General features: G+C 44.4%; 1 protein-coding gene across 1 annotated transcript in view; it reads left to right on the top strand.

Moving 5' to 3' along the window:
• The window catches only part of FAM20C (FAM20C golgi associated secretory pathway kinase), a 54,687-nt gene that overhangs the window by 26,759 nt on the left and 13,684 nt on the right, over positions 1-14,244 (top strand). The window lies entirely within an intron of this gene.

Below are 14,244 nucleotides of genomic sequence, written 5' to 3'. Positions count from 1 at the left end.
ACTTCATTTGAGCAATTTGGGAATGACAAGGTCCCCATAAACTCCTCACAGTCTTGTTTTCGTTTGAGAGCACGTGTTGCTATTTGAAATACATGATGCAGACATTAAAATATCTCCACTGCAAAACTGGTGGCTGTTCCCGCAGTGCTGAGGCAGCAGAGGCTGTGTGTAAAGGCACAGTCGTGTCCCTTTTCTCAACAAGGTAGGAGTGTTTGGTATGATAGGTAGATTTACCATCTACCATTTGTAGGCATTCCTTGTGCATGAACAGAGCTTTAGTACGTGTTACAAATGGAAATTGAGTACATTATGAGCCCGGAAAGAGTTTATCTAACTGTTTATGGGCTGGTCGCATTCTGAGCTGGAAGTGACTCAGTCATTTTTACTGAAATAGCAGTACACTGATGGGTGCATTTTTACAGGAGCAGAATATCCTCCTGTCACTTGGCACTGCTGCACAGAGCAGCTCAGACTATTCCCAGGTCTGATTTCCAACCTTTGTGTCTCCAGGCTCAGTGTCTATGGAGGAGAAGCAGAATCCTCACTTCTGCCTGGCTAAATGCAGATCAATGAGCTGCGGCTCAGAACTAGATTTTGGTCTCCCTAAAGCATCTCTGTGTGCCTTTGTGCTTTCCTTCTCCCTTCCAGCTATGTTCTGAGGACGGCCGGCTTTGGCCAGCTGAGAGCCCTGGTTTGTAAGGGATGCGTGGCTGCTCCTGGCAACCCACGTAAAGTTTTTCCATCCTTAAAGCACAATGCCTGCACCGAGTGCATGTATTTGTTTGCCCCAAGGTTTTGGAATGGATTAATTTCCAGAGCTGGGGTTAGCTGTAGCTGGTACAAAGGAACTTTGTGCAGGAGTGAGTTCAGCCAAACACGAGGCTCTTGGATGTAAAGTTTTTGTTGGACCTGCCAGAACAGCTCAAAAAGCCAAAAGAATTCATTGTCCTAGGAAAAAAGGGCCTCTATCTGCTTTCTAACCTTTCCTTTCATGACAAAAATCATCAGTTTTTCTCAATTTCTCTTTGATACAGCTTCAGAAGGAAATTCTGCAAACATTAGAGATGCAGATGTAAAGCAGCACGTCATTAGCATGAGTGACTACCCCTTCTTTCTACTATGAAATGCATGGAAAGCCATTAAACTCATGAAATAATAAGGCAGAAGCGTATAATTTAATACGGTCATCTATTTGGAAATGCACATTGTGCATGAATAAGCAGATGTATCAGCAGGGACTCTGCAGCCATCTAGCAAGTAAGTTGTTTTGCAGTTGCCATCTGACCTGTAGATAAGTGGAAACAGCGTCTTCATTAAGCTTACAAAACTGCACATTAATCATTAGCAAAATCAACGCTACAAGATGCAGGGGAAGTTTTGCCATGGCTCCGGGAGCAGCAAGCATGTACCTAATGGCAGGATTGAACTGTTATGGTCGTATCCAAGTTTGGCATGCTGTTGGCATGAAGGTTTGAGCCGCAGTGCTTGTGTGCTCGCTGTGGAGGAAATCCAATATGGAGAATCATTTCTAGGCTTACTGTATGCTGGGAAAGAAAAGCTGTAACTGTAAATATGTCCTCAAAGACCTGACTTCACAAGTGGTTTCCAATGAAGATGATTTAGAGAGAGAAACTGGGCTGATGCTGCACTAAATGCTCCATTGCTCGTCATCCTTTCCAGCAAGCTGTGAAGCAATCTGTACTTAGTGCAGAGCTTTTGGAAAGCACGTTTTCCAGCTCCGTCTGAGACTGCTTAAGTCTAATCTGGTCTGTACAGGTTTCTCCAGTGCCTTCCAATAGCACAGAGCCAGAAGATTAATATGGCAGGTGTGTTTTGTTCTCTTTTCCTCTTACCCTCCTTGGGTTGTAAGAGATTAAGAACAATTGAGTTCTTTTTTTTTATAGGCCTTTCCCAGAGTGTCTTGTTTCGTTTTCAGTGCTCACAATGTTCCATATTCTGTTCCCTGTTAGAGGAGGGATGGGTGGTGGGGCAGGAGCTGGTGATGCCCCAATATCTGCGGAGACTTCATCTCATCCTCTTGGACCACACAGCAGTTATGGAGGTGAAATCTCCAATGTAAGGCTGTCGTTGATAGGATGGGATGGCTCCAGTGTGTGCAGTGCTGAATATCAAGGGGTGAAGCTAATATTTGTAAGCACAACTAAATAACACTCTCCTATGCATAGAATAGAGAATTGCAAATTTGATCCTGCATTCCATCCTTTGGTTATTTTTGCTGGTAGGTGAGCAAACCCACTTTATTGTTTCCTTTGCTTACCTATTCTGCTTGTTTCAACCAAGAAGCTGATTCAGTCCAAAGGTGGTCTGACTGTCTGCAACTAATCCTGTAACACTTCCTTGACGTTCATATTGCTGTTGAGCATTTCTGCCGATGAAGTCTTTGCCTGTGAGCTGCTTGGAAATTAGTGTGTCCAGGCAAAAAATGCAGATTTTATTCTTATCAGTACTTTGACAAAATGAAGATCTTCACTCAACTTTACTGGAATTTACTCAGGCATTTGGTAATAGCAGCCTACTGGCCGCAAGAATTTCAGGGATCTATACTGAAGTACAAGAAGGCCTGCACATCCCTCTTTATCTATGATCTGAGTCCTGAAAGTGTCAAACACACAGTGTGTTTTGTGCAGAGTAAAGACTCCAATATTAATTTGAGATGCTGTGTCCTACTCTTGCTTAATCTGACAACATCTGCCTTCCTATTAGTAAGAGCTACAGAAGATGCCAAGGACATATTTACACTGAACACTAGCAGCAGATGTTATGTCTTCTTTCCCCCACATTCAGACACAGACAAGAATGGGGAGTTTGCTATCATAGCTGGCTTGTTTGTGTCGTTCCCTTCAGTCTGCATTTGATCCATACTCCTCTGAAGTCAGAGATGGCTTTTCCCATGGCTTTGCTGGCCTTTGAATTTCAGCATGGGCAGGCTGGCTCTGTGTTTCCTGATCCAGGTCACCATAACCTCAGTTTGAGACCTTTCACTAAGCAGAAGGAAAGTTGGATCAGACCCAGGGTACTGAAGTACTAAAGGAAAGAAACAGTGAGGTTCAGTGATTAAGTCTTGGGATCACTTTGCTACACCATATACCCGTCCTCACAGTTCACATTAAAAGGTAGGAAAACAGTGAAATACAAGGTCTCTTGCTTTGGAAAAACATTGTCCTGTCTTCGAAATCAGGCTCCCACAAAACACATGTGAGTTGAGCACGTATATCTATCAGACTGTACAGGAGATAAGCTTCATATTTTGTTGACATTTAAACACAGTTAAAAATTCAAGGAGAAGCAGCCAGACATGCACAGTTGGAGAAAAGCAGCTGCATGTTGTAAATTAGGTCCATAAAAAAGTTGGCAGTGGTGACGTCTCACACAGTGTTTTACTGCACATCTTTCGCACAACTTTCCCCCCCTCTCATCCTCTGCTCTTCTCCTCTTTCCCACACTGTTTTCCTGGGCTCTGCTTTCATTACCAACCCTTGTTCTATCACAGCCTCTCCTTATCTTACTGAACAACCTGAACGTGGGTAAGCTCACAGGTTTAAATTAGGCTAAACTAGACTCCCTGGGGGCTGCAGACCATTAACCCATTCCTTATCCAGACATTCACAAGCTAGAAGGACCCTGATGTGTAATTTCCAATCCAATCTGTGAGTCATGCAGTGCTCTTAATATAAAACATGGATTAGCACTGAGAGTTTCCAGCCTCGAAGAGGAAAGTGAGAGATCTTTTCATAGTTTTGTAAGGCAAAACAACTGATCTGTGAAATAGCCCAAAAAAAAAAAAAGGTCTCCTATACCATCATATATCATTAGGGTTATGGTTTAGTGGGCAAGGTGAGGATGGCTCGACAATTGGACAACATAGTGGTCTTTTCCAGCTATGGAATCCTATGATTTATGCAATATGTAATCAACCAAGGCAGAGAGCAACGTGTTCATGACACATCTATGAAAGCAGCCTCAGAAACGTGCTGCCCAGTTCCTTGACTCGGCAGTGGGATGGGGCTGGTGCCAGTCAGCCACGTGAGTCTGGACCCATCCTACTCAGAGAAACAATGAGCAGAAAAGTGCCCTTCTGTGTTCCTTGGTCAGGCAAAATTATTTTGGGGAAGAGAATACATTTAAAAAAAATGAAGAGTATTAAAAAAAAAAAAAAGGCTACTTATGGACCATGGAGCCAGCTTAGGGAACAGAATAAGTTCAGTGGTCCTTACAGAGATCGTGGTTGCTGAGGGAGGAGTAGTAATGAGAAAGGAGTAAAACTTGGGAGAAAAGAAAGAGCAGGGAGGTGGAATAGTTTCCTTTACTGGGGCAATGAAATACCTCACCATATCAAAGCAATTCCCATTTCTTTTGTAACCACAAAGTAGTCTGAAACAGTCAATTACATCTTCTATCCAGCTCAGAGAGGCACATCACCCTTTGCCACACATTAAGGAATGTTAATAGCAGCACTAAGGAGTTCAGGGGTGCGTGTGCTTTATTGGGAAATCACACCTCCGAGGAATTAGAAACACTCAGCCCTGGGGAGCGATTAGCTCACAGTAACCACATGCCTGCTATCCTCTGTGGCATAATTATTCTTGGAATCTGGGATTGAAACACGATGGAAAAGCAAAACTTGCAGTTCTCTGACGGAATAACCCAGCGCCAGGATGAGGCACAGCGTCCTCAGGTGCTCTGTGCTGCTCTGACGCTGCTCGGTTTGCCTCAGGGAGGAGAGCAACATCCAGAGCTGGAGAGCCTCAGCTGGCAGCAGCTGGGCAGCGCAGTGCTTGCTCCACAAATGGGAATTTTGTGCCTTTTTTTTCAATTAATCTTTCAGTTCACACTTGTAGATCTGTCCTCCTAATCATTTTTGACAATATTGATTTATCTGCAAAAATCTTAGGAGCCTGATTCAGTGAAAAGGAATATCCCATAGTTCTCAACTGATAGATGGTGAATACGAGCCAGAAGTACTTGGTGTCTGCAGGGGGAGGGGAGTGAGGATGGAGTGATGTAAGTTATAGTTCTTTGGGGTCCACGAGGAAGCGGAACTCCTCTGAACAAATGCAGGTGTACAGCTCACCCATGAGATCATGCTGAAACTTCATGGCTGCAGCCCCTTTTAATTATTCCTACAAGCCACTGTAAAATGATGGCCTCATTGTATGGCTAATAGAGAGGTGCTGTCACATTAGATTTTATCCCGTTACACCACCTCAAGAGCTGCAAACATTTCATCTGAGGGAGAGAAAAGAGACTCCAGCTGAATTACAGTCTTTCCACGGCGTCCCCATGCCACCAGTATTTGCTTCACCCAACTTCTCCTCGGACTGAAAGGAAATAACGGGGTCAGTCTTGCAGTGCTTTGGATGCTGCTGTTATCTGGGCACTGGAAGTCAGCCAGATATCAGCCTGAGAGGTGACTTCTGGGTGCCACTAACACCCATGGCCAAAGCTGATTTGTACTTTTGGTGCGATTACGTGGTTTTCCCATAGTACTTATTGTCACGGGTGGAAGAAAAAAGAGAGAACAGCACAGATTCTGGAAGCAAAGGGGGAGAGCTGCTCCTGGGATCTTGCTCATCACTGCCTTGTTCTTGCAAAGTGCTGAGCACAAAAGAGCTCCAAGGAAGTATTAAGTCTGCGCTTGACTGTCAAGGACAGCATAGTTCACTGACTATATGCGTGCCCAAAGTTAAGCATGTGCTTAATGAGGCTAGAGTGCTTTGCTTTGGGCAGAGCTGAATCCTTAATAGCTCCGTGTTTTGCAGCTTTTGCTGAAAAAATGGGGCTGCTGTTTTCTTGCTTCCTGAGATATTTTGAAGACAAGCTCACTAGAAATGAGTAAAAGTAATGAACAAAAAGAAAATGTTATGTACCAATGAATCAGGTTCAGAGTAATTAATTTTCCAACTTACTGTGAACCTGGGGTTCCAATGGCATTTACATCATGTGCAGGAAAAAAAAGAAGAAGAAAAAAAATCCAAGAAATTTGAGCTCTGTGATGCTTCTGATACGCTTAATGTTATTGTTCCTTTAAATCCCTGCCTTTAATGACCGCAGACATATTTAAAATCATTCTCAGGGCAGAAGAAATGCTTCAGACCTCTAATTTCACACCCATTTTTCCTCCTGCTCTCAAAAAATGGTAGATATTGAAAAACCTTCTCTGCAGACAACATTCTGTAGCCTTTCTCCTGAGAGGCTGACAGTACCTGGGCTCACACTGAGCTCTGCTTGCACTGACTGCTTTTTCAAAAATAGTTTCTGCAGCTGGATCATTTTTCAAGTCTGCAATTTATGACCAGCAGGCAGTGTAAGGCTGAGCCTCCGAGGGATACGTCAAGGGGAAAGATGACAGATTTCATGGGCTTGGCATGGTAAAAATGCTCACTGCTCGTCCAGGAGCACAGGCAAATCCAGGACGGAAAGGCTGGGCAGAAAACAGCCACAGCAGTACAGCGGTACAGCTCCTTAATGAAGAAACCTTAAAAAACAGCACAGACCATCATTGCAGCACTTCATTAATTGTCTCTCCTGCTTATTTAATCGCTGTGAGTCTTTTCCTCCCTGCTGTGGCAACAGCCTTGACCATGTTAATGTTGGTGCTGGGAGCTGCTCTGTAGTGCTGTTAAGTACCTCTTCATCTTTCAGCTCCCGTACATCAAGGCAAGTTTCTATCTCAGGGATGAATCAAACCTTATTTCTGCATTAAGTATTTTATTTTTTTTTATCTGCAAAGTGAATTAGTGACAGGAGCTTCCCAGAACTTTTTGTTCTCTACATACCATGACTCATTTGTTTTTCTGTACAAGCCTTGCGTTTGCTGGATGGGAGCAAAAGCGTCCTAGGCATCGCGCCCCACCACTTAGCACTGGGACAGTGACATCTGTTCATTCCCCATCCCACGTCCACTCTCCCCATCAGTATCTCAAAAGAAGGGAGAGGAAAGGGAATTGCACTCAGTCCCACACATTTGAACACCTGCAGTTTCTGCTTCTGTGTCAGCTCCTGCACAATCAGTGGAGCGGAATGGATTCTACACCTGCACGGGCAGCAGGCTTCTTTAAATTAAGGTGTGTGGAGACATGAGCTTCTGATTTTGGAAGCGCACATTTCAGTCCCCAAGGCAGCCACGCATATTGATATGTACAGCAGAAGCAGCTTTGCACACAGCTTCCAGAAGCAGTCATGAAAAGCATGGGGGAAGATCTGCATTTATCCTGCTGTTCAGTGATGCTTCATTTCGGCAATAACTGAGATCACTCACTGCCCCCTAGAAAAACTCATCTCATTTTAAGTCTTTTAAACTTGCATGCTTGCACTATGCCTGCCTTTTGAGGTATCTGGGGGACAAGGGGGAAATATAAGCAAGTGTTACAAAGAAGGATCCTACCTGTCTGATAGCAGTGCATCCTGTATCCCAGAACCCGCTGGTGGGCTATACATGAAGTGCACCTGTGTGCATGCACTTATGTGCATTTACTTGGAGTTTGGTAGTGCTGGAGTTTTGCTCTCATGTTACCTGCTTTGTAAACAGCAGTTTGTTTGGCTTTCTTTCCAGACATCTTCTAACTGCATAATAATAATAATTATTATTAATAATAATAATGAAGAGCTGTGAATCAGATGTCTAACCCACATCCCCTGTCTTTAGCTGAAGAAGGGGAAAGGGGCTGCTGCCTGCTGTACCAAACAGTGCAGGTGGGGATGGCATCCTGACAAACGTGCTTTCACCAGTGATATATTTCCGTCTACTTACTAGGCAGCACTGCAAGTAATATTCTGAATTGCTGAAGGAAGTTTTCCCGGTTGATCAAACTCTGTGTGTTTTTTTATACTGATCAAAGATTCTCTGCATGTTGAACGTATCCTAAAGCACAAAAGAATGAATGAAAAAAGATAGTTACTCTTCTGAGCTGGTAGACAATGAAATGATGATTGGTGAGATTATGCCTCGGCTCTACTGTCAGCGCAGTGTCAGTAAAGGCAATGGTATAGAGAGGATGTCTTTTGAGACATTAGTACCAAATCCAGATCTCTAGAAGGAACAGAAAAGCCCCAAGGTGGAGGAAAATGTCTGATTTTATTTTATTTTTTTTTATATTTATTGGAGAATAAAACAAATCTTTCAAATTTTCAGATCCTTCTAGTTACTTTGATTATTCATTCCTTCGTATCCTATCTGCCTGTGTCTTCAGGAGGGGCAGCTTGTGTTTTGCTCAGGTGGAAATCTGTTTTTCTCCATGTATCTCATGAGTGATGTATTCTCATATATGGACTGGCAGGAGCCTTTCACTGACAATGTTTGAGCCAGGGTGCAGTTTTGCAAACCCTTTTCCCAAATTCCCTGATCTGTGTCAAGGAATCAGAGGTTGCTTCTTTGTCTTCTAGAAACAGAGCTGGTTTTGAGAGGAAAGGCAAAAGTCAATATTTCAAGGCCTTGTGTTGGAGAGAATTGTAATGAATTAAAAACAGGTGAATGCTTCTTCATTCCCCGAAGAATGGGTCTCTGAGCAGAGAGATATAAATGGCATTAAGGTGTAGTTCCTGGGTCTCAGCTTTGGAATGTGCTTTTCAGGAATGGGAGCCAATCACTGTGGCAAATCTCTCGCATGTATTCGTTCCTCAGGAAGACACTCAGGTGTGCAGCAGCAGGTCCGATGCGACGGCTTTGCCTCGGTCATGGGGTGAGGAGGAGAAGACAGAGGGGAAATGTGCAGAAGTGAGGCCAGCATCTGGGGACAAGGAGGCGAGGGCTGTAGCCACGGGACAGGGAAAGGATGTTTTGAAGACTGCGTTACAGCGACGTCTGTCAAGAATGGTTTGGGTCAGGCTGATCTCGCCTTGGGGCCAGGGGCTGGGGTAGGTGACCTCCTGAGCCTTTTTCCTTTGACTCTGCAATCGGAAATGGAAACAAAACTCTTTGACACACTGTTTCCCTGAGGATTTTCTCTCCCTCTTTCCCCCAGTACCCTCCTGCGCCAGGTAATCAGATACTCGTACATACAAATGCTCTTTTTGAAGCTTATTGTTATGCACTGTCTTAGGAGTTCGGGATTTCTGTGGCACTGACTGGTCCTTGAGCATGTGCTGCTGTCAAGCTCTCCTCCTCTTCTCTGGAGAAAAGCACTCCGGGGCTGGCATGCAATAGCATCATCTCGGTATTTATCCTTTTGGCTGTTTGCTAATTATTCCTATTCCTAGCACATCCCTGTGCGAATTTCTGTCTTTCTGCCACAATAAATATTCTCTCATTTTTCTAGCTGCAGAAGTGCTAGCTAAACGAGAGAAGCCTAAATATTCTGCAGAGGCCCATATTGTTGTTTGGATGAGAGCAACGACACGGGCCAAACATCTTTTCTGTACCACTTAAAGCGCATGTCTTTGCATTCCTGGATTGGCCACTCATTTTCTGGACCGTATTCTGCTCTTGTAAACAGCTCATATCGTTCCTGGGAGTGCTCTTTGCAGCAGAGCACTTTGATAAAGCCAAAGCCATCAGCTGCCAAGACTCCATAAGGAGTCGGAAACAGGCACCAGATAGCTCTGCTACTGTAGATGTAACTGCATTAGCAGTGTCATTTATCTTCCTAAGGACTTATTAAGCTACTAAAATGTATTCTAAAATTAAGTGGCATTTTTTCCACCTGTTCTAACTGGTGCCAAACACATAGAAAGCTCTCCCTGGTGATAGGACTCTGCATGCAAAACCTAAGTGTTGCTCCTAAGCACTGCAGAAGCCTCAAAGACATTGTTTTGTTTCTCCCTTTTCTTTCTTTCTTTCTTTCTTTTTTTTCCACCGGCTGCCTCCTTCAGTTAGAATAATACGCTTTAGATTATCTCAAGGCACTCTGGATCCCAGTGCTGCACAATCCAATTTGACACAAGGGATGGAGGGGGGCTGAGGGGGGGGGGAGAGAAAATCCTGCAAGCAGACACCAGAATCTCAGTCTGAGTTTTCCAGAGTACAAAGAAGTTCCTAGGCTGCAGATTTGCCTGCCTGCTTGCACCGGAAGAAGGGTTTTCAGGACTTGGTGGAGCATCTGTGGTTACATCAATTGATTGCTGGTGCAAAAGCAATGCCAAAGCCCCACATGGTGCTTCTGAATGCAAGAAGTCCCCAGTTCTGGGTTAGCTCCTGCACTAACTGTATTTTATCATTTGGATAACACTGGATATTAAGTGTCAAGGCCTCGATTTGGCTCCAGAGTAGTTATTTAGGCACCTTAACAGGAACAGAGGAAAGCTGCTTTCCGTGGAAGAAGAATAGCAACCTGTAGCCGTGGGCAGACCTGGCTGATCTCCAGTGCTCTTCCCATAAGCACATTACTCTAAGCAGTGTTAGCTCTGTCCCTGCCAATGCACTGACCGTGCCTCCTTTCCCAGTTACATTCTTGCTGGTTTTGCAGCTGCCGGATTTCCCCAGCAGCATCGGGGTCTCCGTCTCTCAAACCAACCCAAGCAACCCCTCTGTGCTGCAGATCTGTGATCCTTAATCATCCCTAATCCCTTTTGCTGATTCCCCTGATTAGGTGTGGAAGCAGGAGCACAGCCTCGTTAGGAGGAGTTGCTTTCAAGTCATCAGTATGTCCTTTGATTAGCTGAGGTACGCGCCTTTGAGACCAAGGTGTCCTGAAATATCCTTGGACTGCGGCACAGGAGGACAGCGTGTGTTGGAATTGCAGTTGAGTCAGATTGGGCTGTTTGCTCTATTTTCTGGCATTCTGGCTGCTGCACAGATAATAGGACCCCTCTGGTGCAGAGGAAGTCTGGCACTGAGGCAGGATTCTTTCGAGCAATGCCCTGGTGGCCTTGGTGGGGATTAATCCAGGTAATTTGAGCAGGTGCACACAGGAGATCCTGGAAGCTAAGTAGAGATTTCCATGTTAAAGGTATCCTAACAGTGCCTCCTGAAATGCCACAAAGCCTGCAGCAGCTTATGAGCTTCATGGAAAAAAAAAAAAAAAAAGAAGAATCCAAGAAATTGATAATATTGAGTTAGGGCAAAATTAGCCAACAATTGTTTGCAGAAACATAATAAAAAACTTGAGGTTTTGCAGTTGAACCTGCACACACATCACTGTGTTGGCTTATCCAGAAACTCCTGAGCACCACAACAGGTCCCAACCATGGTCAGAGGAAGCTGCTCACCTGATTTACTCACGACTGCGTTCATTTAGCACAGTATCTCTGTTGCTCCTGCTTTCAGGCATGACTTGCTCTTCCAGCTGCAAGATCAGAAGTTCCATCTTATCGTGCAGACGTGTTCTTATCCTGTTTAAAATCCTTCTTTACTTCCTGTGTTTTTTCCAAGCTGGGAAATTTTCATGGGCTTTTCTTTCCCCTTTGTCCTTTTTCCTCTTATTCCTCCCCTATGAGTGTTACCGGTGCTGATTTGTCTTTTCCTCATGCAATAATCGGTCTGGTGCCACTGTGTGATTTTTAACTGTGCGCAGCACCAACAGACCTCCATCTGTCTCTCCTCCAGAGCTTCCCAGCCTGCCGTTAGAAATATCAGCCAAATCCTCCTCCAAAGAGAGGATCACCAGATTCCAACTGTTTGCAAAATAAGGGCCGCAGCCAGAAACGCTCTCCCACTGTTGCCAACGTGTGCAGGACTAAGTCCTGCATGCTATGGGGTTTGCTGTCCATCAGACACGAGCGCTGTGTGAGCATTTGGTGGACTGGTCTGTGTGCTCAAATCCTTCACTGCACGTGTTGTTTTGTTAGGCACTAACCTTCAGTAACCACCGGGTGATAAAATAACAGGGAGGGATTTCTGGCTTGGGATTGTCCTTAGGTTGTTGGTTGTTTTTTTTCTTCTTCCCTTAAAACGCAGCTCTGATTTAAAACATGCTACGGGGTGGACCAGCTCCAGTGTTGTTTTATAAGATATTTTAACTGACTCTGGCTCAGAGTGCATGCTCCTTTCCCAGCCTTTCCAGTAGAGACTGAGGCTGTTGTGCTACAGTAACCGCTGGGCTTGCTGACTGCCCACCCCTGTTACTGAGAGCAGGGTTTGGTGCATAGAATCATCAAATTTCCCACCGCTCCCTACACACACATCAGGTGTGCGTGTCCAAAGGCTGTGTGTGCGTGTAAGAAAATAATTAGAAGAACTGGCAGCAAACTGGGTGATGATTAGACTGAGCACGTTAAAACTCTCAAGTTTTCAAATATAATAAAATCATTTACAAATTTATTTAAACGAAACCATCAAGGTTATGATTATGATGCAGGTATGCTTTTAGCACTGCAGAAGCCATTCCTAATGGTCCACGGATTCCATCAATTCAGCACTGCATTAGACCTTTCAAATGCAGTGCTGCACTGAAGGCAATGGTCATCACACATGCTGGCATCTGCTGGTGGTACAGCAGCTCTTTAGGTGCTGCTGCAGACATCAAATTAATGATAAATCATTAATAAGTTTGAATAAAACTGTAGCCTTTGTTCAGACCCAAAGAGCAAGTCTCCCCTTCTTTTAAGTGGAATATTGGATCCTGTTATACAAAGGGATTTTTCAAGGTTGTTTCAGAGAGTTTCACTTTTGAGCCTAGTACAACTTAGTTCTGCAGAGCTGTTTTTGATAAATACTCCTTCCAGTCTGCATTCAGAAGTGCCCAGCACTGCCCAGAAGCAGGAAGGTGGGTGCCGTGCCTGTGGGCACAGCCCGTGGTAACTGCGGCTGGAGAGTGTTCACCTACGGATGATTAGAGTGAAACACCTGAAGCACTGAAGAAACGTACAGGTTGGTTTCATGATCTTTAGTCAGGCTTAAAAAACACAATATTTCCATTGTTTGAATTGCACTGCCAATTTGGTATCCATTCATTTTGCAAGTTTTAGGGACAATCAAGTTCATGATTTTCTAGGAGGGCGCGCCCACACCACCATTCAGTAATACATTATGACAGGAGAGAAATATTTACAAACAAGCCGAAGCCTGCAGGAGAGCCATACTGACTTGAAACCGAATAACATCCCCAACCATTGCCAGGGGTGGCAGGGAACAAAGAGGAAAATGAAATGAGAGAGATCAGAGCATCCCAGCGGTGATGTGCTGACTGCCGACATGGGGCGGCGCGGAGAGCTGTGCTGGCAAGATTCGGATCGACCCTTTCTTTAAGTCTCATTTTCCAGAGCAAGATTTTCTTGTAAAGGAACAGCCATGATTTGTTTAAAGCCTTTTGGAGATAAAAGGCAGATGGCATTGATTAGCTAATTAGTAATATTTTCTGCTGCTTATCAGCTGTGCTGATATGTGTAAAGTTTGCAAAGGCTTGGGATGAGTCTTTTTTTCTTTCATTTGTTGAAGCAATCGACTGTTTGAAAATCTGGGAGGGAGGGAAAGTTATATAGAGACTCATAATCTTCTGCTCGACAGAAATGCCAGAGCCTGTTTCTTTGCATTTATGTTTAAGGGTCATTTCTTCATTTCTGAGGGGAACATATTCACCAAGGTTGCTCTCTTAGCTTTCGTGTTCCTTTCACAGCACGCTGTGTGACATGCCTCAGGTTTCGGACTCTCTGTTTTCCTCCTTGTAGGTGCTATCCTTTTCCTTTCCATGTATGGTGAAGATAAACCACAATATTATTTTTTATTTTCTGACCTCCTGCCCCTCTGACCTCCTGCTACACTGGACCCACCAAATACCTTGATGTTCTCTCTGTGATGGCAATAGTTCAGCACTTGTCTTGGAATCACACAATCATATTGTGGCTTGGGTTGGAAGGCTTAAAGGACATCTGGTTCCAGTGTTCTGCTGTGGGCAGGGATACCAAAGTCTTTGTGGAAGTGAGATGTGTTTTAATGGCTGCTGTGTAGCACAGGTGATGCACGAGCTGTCAGCTGGCCACCTGGGAACGAGAAAGAGCTTGGGAAAATTATGCTTTCCTCTTCTAGGGAACTGTCCTCCCTTGCAGATGTTCTACAGAACAGTTTTGCAGTCCATATTTCATGTTTAAGACTTCAAATGGAATATGGTGCAGATTTTGGTGGGGCCCTGACACTGCATTGGTCAACTGCCTGAGTTGCTCTCCGTCCAAAAGCCATCAGGGCTGGAAATTGCCTAAAATAAGGCAGATTTACTCCTGTCACACAGAGCTTTCTGTTTGCCGTGGAGTTCAGTGTTCAATCTTTAGCCTTTCTCTTTCCATCAGGATGACATTTTTTATTGTTTCTTATGCTGAAGAAACAACAAATTCTGCATCTTCTCTGGAACACTGGCT

The sequence above is a fragment of the Centrocercus urophasianus genome, unplaced genomic scaffold, assembly GCF_019232065.1.
Source record: "Centrocercus urophasianus isolate 14NV4802_14NV808 unplaced genomic scaffold, USGS_Curo_1.0 seq_29, whole genome shotgun sequence".
Classification (NCBI taxonomy): Eukaryota; Metazoa; Chordata; class Aves; order Galliformes; family Phasianidae; genus Centrocercus; species Centrocercus urophasianus.
The sequence above is the reverse complement of the archived record's forward strand: the minus strand, read 5'-3'. Positions and strand labels throughout refer to the sequence as shown.